Consider the following 6000-nt stretch of genomic DNA (forward strand, 5'->3'; position numbering starts at 1 on the left):
TATATTTAATATTTAATAATTTAATAAAAAAATGAAGCTAAACTTATAATAGCCCTCAATTTTGCAAAGAAACATAAGATACTCCAAATATTTATATTAAACTCAATAAAATGATAATCATAATCCAACGAATCTAATAGTTGGAACTAAAAAAGCAACACCACGCATCTTTTGAATCTTTTTTTGAGTTTCTACGATGCTTGTTGGAGTGTCGGAGAGAGTATCAGAATGTCGGAGTTTCGTAAAAAACCAATTCAACCCAAAAGCTTAAGCTGTTGGGTGAGACTACATTAATGATTTTTATATATCTCAACATGCCTTTTCACATAAGAGCCATTTGGCCTTGAAGCGTGAATATAGCACAAGCCTATTATTGGTCTGTCTTGTGCTGCACAAGCACGTTTTTTTGGTCTGCCTTGTGTTGAAAGAATCTAAATTCTGTCAAAACTTTCGATGCAAATATTTTTATCCAAAATTTTGACGAAACACATTTCCATCGAAAAGTTTCGACGTAAAACAATCACGTCAATTTTTTTTACGGAAAACATGTTCAACAAAATTTTTCGCAAAAATATTCGACGAAAATATTTCCTTCAAAATTGTGACTAAAAACATTTCTGTAAAAAATTTTGGAGGAATTTTTTTTTTGTCAAGATTCTTTACAGAATCTAAATTTCGTCAAAATATTTAACAAAAAAACATATTCATCGAAATTTTTGACGAAAAATATTTCCATCAAAATTCTTTAGAGAATTTAAATTTTGTCAAAAGTTTGTCAAAATTTGTCGATGAAAAATATTTCTGTAAAGCTTTTTAGTAAAACACATTTCCATCAAAATTTTCAGCAGAACATATTTATGTCAAAAAAATTTGTTAGGATTGTAACATTAATGTGTTACGATTGTAACATTAAGATTGTAATATTGATGATTGCTAGTATTGATGATTGTTACTATTGTAGTATTGATAATTGATACAATTATCACATTAATGATAATTTTTGTATTTGAATTTGAATTATGTAATAGTAGGGTAAATTAGTATATATAGTTTAGGATTTGAATTATGTAACGGTTTTTAATATTTGAATTGTGTAACTCATGTAATCAGCCCTCTATATTAGAGGTTGAACAAATTAACAATCATCATTGCGATAATCGTAATACAAATGTTAAAACATTTCTCAATTAATATAAGTACCAGAAAAAGTATTACTTTAATATGCCCTATTTGAGTGCATTGTCATTTCTGTTGGTTTTGTCATGGATTTTTCATCTGCAAACCCTAGTTGTATTCATATACATAATCACAACAAACCGTTGCGGCATAATCGCAACAAAACATGGTAGCACTATAAGAAAGCAAATTGAATGAACTATTATTTCAAAATCACTACTATTGAGTTATGGAATAGGATATTGTAACAACCAATTAATGTTACTATCAATATTTCTACCAATCAATTTCACCGATAGATCGATTATGTTGATCCAACAGTTATATTTATTTTCATCTTTGTATGGTTATGATTCCTCATATTTAATGTGAAAGCATTAAATATGAAAAATCATAATCATACAAAGGTGAAAATAAATATAAAACATTAAATATGAGGAATCATAATCATACAAAGATGGAAATAAATATAACCGTTGGATCAACATAATCGATCTAACGGTAAAATTGATTAGTAATAACACTAATTGGTTGTTAAAAGATTTTCTATATTTTCTTGAAGAAAAAAATATTTGTTCATTTTAAATAACATATCACATTTTATATTAAACGACATTATTTTTGTTGATTTTTTGCATTCTTTCAACTATAAAATAAGGAAGAGAGATAAAATAGAGAGGGAGAATATATAAAGGGTTTGATGTTTGTCATTTAAGATGATATAAGTTATGTCATTTTAGAAGAGAGATAGACACAGAAAAATAAAAATTATGGGAGAGAGAAAGTGAGTGATTTTTTTAATTTAAAATTTAAATAAAAAAAAAATTCTGTGTATGTCTCTCTCTTAAAAGGACATAGTATTATGTCATTTAAAATGACAAACACTTTTTCCATATAAAAAATATCAAATCATGTATATCCACTATCCAATATTATCAAACACACCGGTTATCGACCACTTGAGTTTTTTTATATTGCTGATTCAACCGCTTGAGTTAAATATATGTAAAAAAATATAATTATATAAATATAAAATAATTATAGCTAATAAATAAAGTTAATTTAGTGATAAGTTTTCTAAGTTATAATCCGTATGATCTAGATTCAAATCTCATTGGTGATATATTTCAAGCATTTTGTCCAAAATTTCACAAAATCATTTTTTTGAAAAAACTGATGTCGATTTAACATTTGTTGAACCCAATTCAGGATTGGTTTATTGATTTTAGACCGAATCAAATAAATAATCGGTCCAATACCTAAACTAAACCAACTGAAATCCAATTTATAGGTCAACCAATCCAACCAACTATGTCAGGTCAATTTTTATAACACTCATTATATCGAGTACTCATACATCATTTATGAAAAAGTAATTCTTTCTTTTTTTTTATATAAGTGAAAAAGTAATTCTATTACTTCTATAATTATTTTCACTCAATTCCATATTTTTCCACTCTTGCAAAGAGTATGTACTCCTCTTGTACCTTGTAGCGAAAATGAGGTCCAATTTTAGCTTGGCTCCTCCTCGGATGTACGAAGTTGTTTTTGCTACTGTACGAAGAAAGCAACAGTTACGCAAGAAACTAGTTTCACATGACTTACACTGTCAACCAGAGAGTAAAAATATAATTATAATGCAGAAAGATTTGATTACAAGAACAACAAACACATCAAAGATACATCTCAAGTATTTGAAAACCTATCTATTATTGCTGAAAGGATGAAGTTCAAGAGGGTGTTCGTGGACTGGATTGGATCGATTTTAAAAGTAAAAATTATTTGATCCGATACCTTCGGTTTGATCATTTAATCATCCATTCGGTTTGAATTTTTTTTCAAATCCGATCCGATCCAATCCAAATTTTTTCGGTTTGGATTGGATCGGTTTTTGATTTTTTGAAAATCCTAAAATTTGTTCCATAATTATTGTATATATTGGTTTTGTAAATTATTATTTTTTGAAATACAAAAGCTTCAGTAAACGATAATATAGTATAAAACTCTACACAGATGAAATTTTATTGATGCGATGTGATTAGGTTTTTTCTTGGGTATAGTTGATGGGTTAACATGTCTTGAGTTTAAAAAATTTTGGGCTATGATTGGAAAAAAACCCAAGTAGGTAGAGAAAAATTAATATATTGGATCGGTTTATATCGGTTTTCATCAACCATCCGAAAACCGATCCAATCCAATTAAAATTTGTGGTTTTTTTTCGGTTATTGATTTTTCGATTATCGATTTATTCGGTTATCGATTTTTCGGTTCGGTCACTGCAGTTTGAATCGGTTTAGATCGGTTGATGAACACTATAAGTTAAACCATCAAATACTTGGAAACACACTCTTTATGCAAGAACACCTCTTGTCCCACACAATAAACTTGGGGTACTCACTCTCCGTCTTCAAGTTTTCAAAGGTTTCATAGCCTTTAAACAAAGTGTAGAATTGAATGAATAATAGCTATATCCACAAAACCAAACTTGTCTCCTCCAAAATAAGTCTTGGCTTTAATCCAACAAATTAATGGCATCAATGAAGTCCTTCTTGGCAGCTTCATGTTCTTCACCTTTTGTTGTCCAAAGATTCCTTCCAATTTCATATATCTATTTGACATATAGAATTACCACTCTCAATTAGATAATAAAATGCAAGAATGAGAAAAGTGAAGAGCACTTACAGTTTAATCTCTGATAAACAGGATCTTTTGCTACCTATTTCTAGAGTAGGCAGAGGAACAATGAATAAAAAAAGCAAAAGACAACTTTCAAACAGGGAAAGTAGCTCAACTAATGACTGAAAATAGGTTGTGGAGAATCTTGAAAAAAAAAAAAAAAAGGGTCTAAACGAAAGTAATGAAAGCTAATAATAATAGGAGGCAACATGATAACAACCCAATTACATCATTATATACTACAATCATATCAATAAAAGCAAAGGTAAAGCTATTACAAGCAACAAACACAGCAATGAAACACAGAAGGGTACCTTCCAGAATCTATCCTGGTTCATTTGGAAGCAGAAGGCTCTTGTTCCTCAAGTTCTCATCTTTTTAATCATACTAAGATACCCTTTTTCAGCAAGTCCAATCCTGACCCTCATACCATAAGAGGCCAGAAATCTAGCAAAACCACCTCAGCTTCCATTGTTGAAGATGTGAATATAAGCGTCCTACCCCATCCAGGATGGAGTTTGGCAAGATTTAACTCCCTTGTGCAGATGAAACACTACCCCACTGCTATTTCCCTTTCTAAACAAATGGAATTTCAAGGGAATTAATCAAATATTGTTAGTTTGAGCATCTTGAACAATTGATTCTGCCATTTGACTAAAAAAAACTTTTGCTTTGTCCAAATTAAGTAATCAATTTCATTCAACAAACCATTTGAATCTTTCAATTGACCCAGAATGTTAAATACATATATTAGAGAATTATAAGTGACAACATTAGAATATAAACCACAATCACACAGACAGATCAATATTTGAGTGATGACCCTCCTGAGAATATTACCTAATACAGAAAAAGCGAAAAAACAAAAAGTGATTTGACACAAACTGCAAAAATAATTGATCAAGATGCTCAATTAACAATCTTAGAGTAATTCCATCGAATTCCACTTGTTAGAAAGAGAAGTAACATTGCTGTAATGCTTCCTCTTCACATGAAGCCTAAAATCTTACCAAAATCCAAGATGGGTGGGGTGGGATAATCGCTTGAAGAAGAATAAAGTGATTTGGAGTGACAAAGAGAAGGCCTAGACATGTGAATTTACAAATTGATTGTGGAATGAATAATATATATGGAGATTGAAATATGCAATTGTAACTAAAACAATGCAGAATAAGCGCAGCTTTTCAAAGACCTCGGCGGCGCAATCTTATAGTTCAGATATACAGATCTAGGTTTACAACTATGGGATATACAGTACGTCTTTTACTTTGTCACACATGTTTTGTTAGTTTGTTTTTACTGCTATGTGATGGCATATTCTAGGTTTTACTTGATGGACAAGACAGGAATCTTAATTAATTGTTAAGTTCTAGGACCTTCCAGCTACAAACCTAATGGAAATTAAAGTTGTCCCACGTGTGTCACAGGTTAAGTGAATGTTTAGAAAGTGTTTTTTGTTTTTACTTTTTTTTAAGCATAAGTTACACCAAATGATTTTTATAAAAAAATTTATAATAAAAGAGTTTTTTTAATACGAAAAAAAGTTAAAAATCAAAAGTTCCTAAAACGAACTTTTTTTAAATTATATTAGTTTTTTGTTATAAAAAAAAAAATTAAATGAATAATTTTTAAGTAATTTTTAAATTAACTTTTTTTAATTTTATTTATAGTTTTTTTTTAACTTTAACTTAAGATATATCAAACAGACTCTAACACATGAACAAACGTATTTTACTTTTCTATATTATTTTATTTTTCTTCATACGAAAAGCACTCCTTTTTGGTTTTTAACTTTTTTTTTTCAATTCAACTGTAAAATGTGTTCTTTTTTTTTTTTGTAAACACTGTAAAATGTGTTATACTTCTATTCTTTTGCTCCTTTTTAAAAAATTAAATTAATTTAATTAGTTAAAAAGGTCATGTCTTAATTAGTTATATTTTTATTTAAACATTATCATATTTATTATGATTCAATTTTAAATTTAATCAAGTAAACAATTAAATTATAATTTAAAAGTTTCTTTACTTTAATTTTGAATTCAATTTTTGAAATATTAAAAATAATATGTAATTTGAGAGGAAGTACTGGTATGAGAAAGAGTACTAACATAAATTTAAAGATAATTTATTATGTTTTCATATAATGTG

Source organism: Gastrolobium bilobum, unplaced genomic scaffold (genome assembly GCF_033153095.1).
Source record: "Gastrolobium bilobum isolate Gb01-03AN ecotype WA unplaced genomic scaffold, APGP_CSIRO_Gbil_v1 utg2368, whole genome shotgun sequence".
Classification (NCBI taxonomy): domain Eukaryota; kingdom Viridiplantae; phylum Streptophyta; class Magnoliopsida; order Fabales; family Fabaceae; genus Gastrolobium; species Gastrolobium bilobum.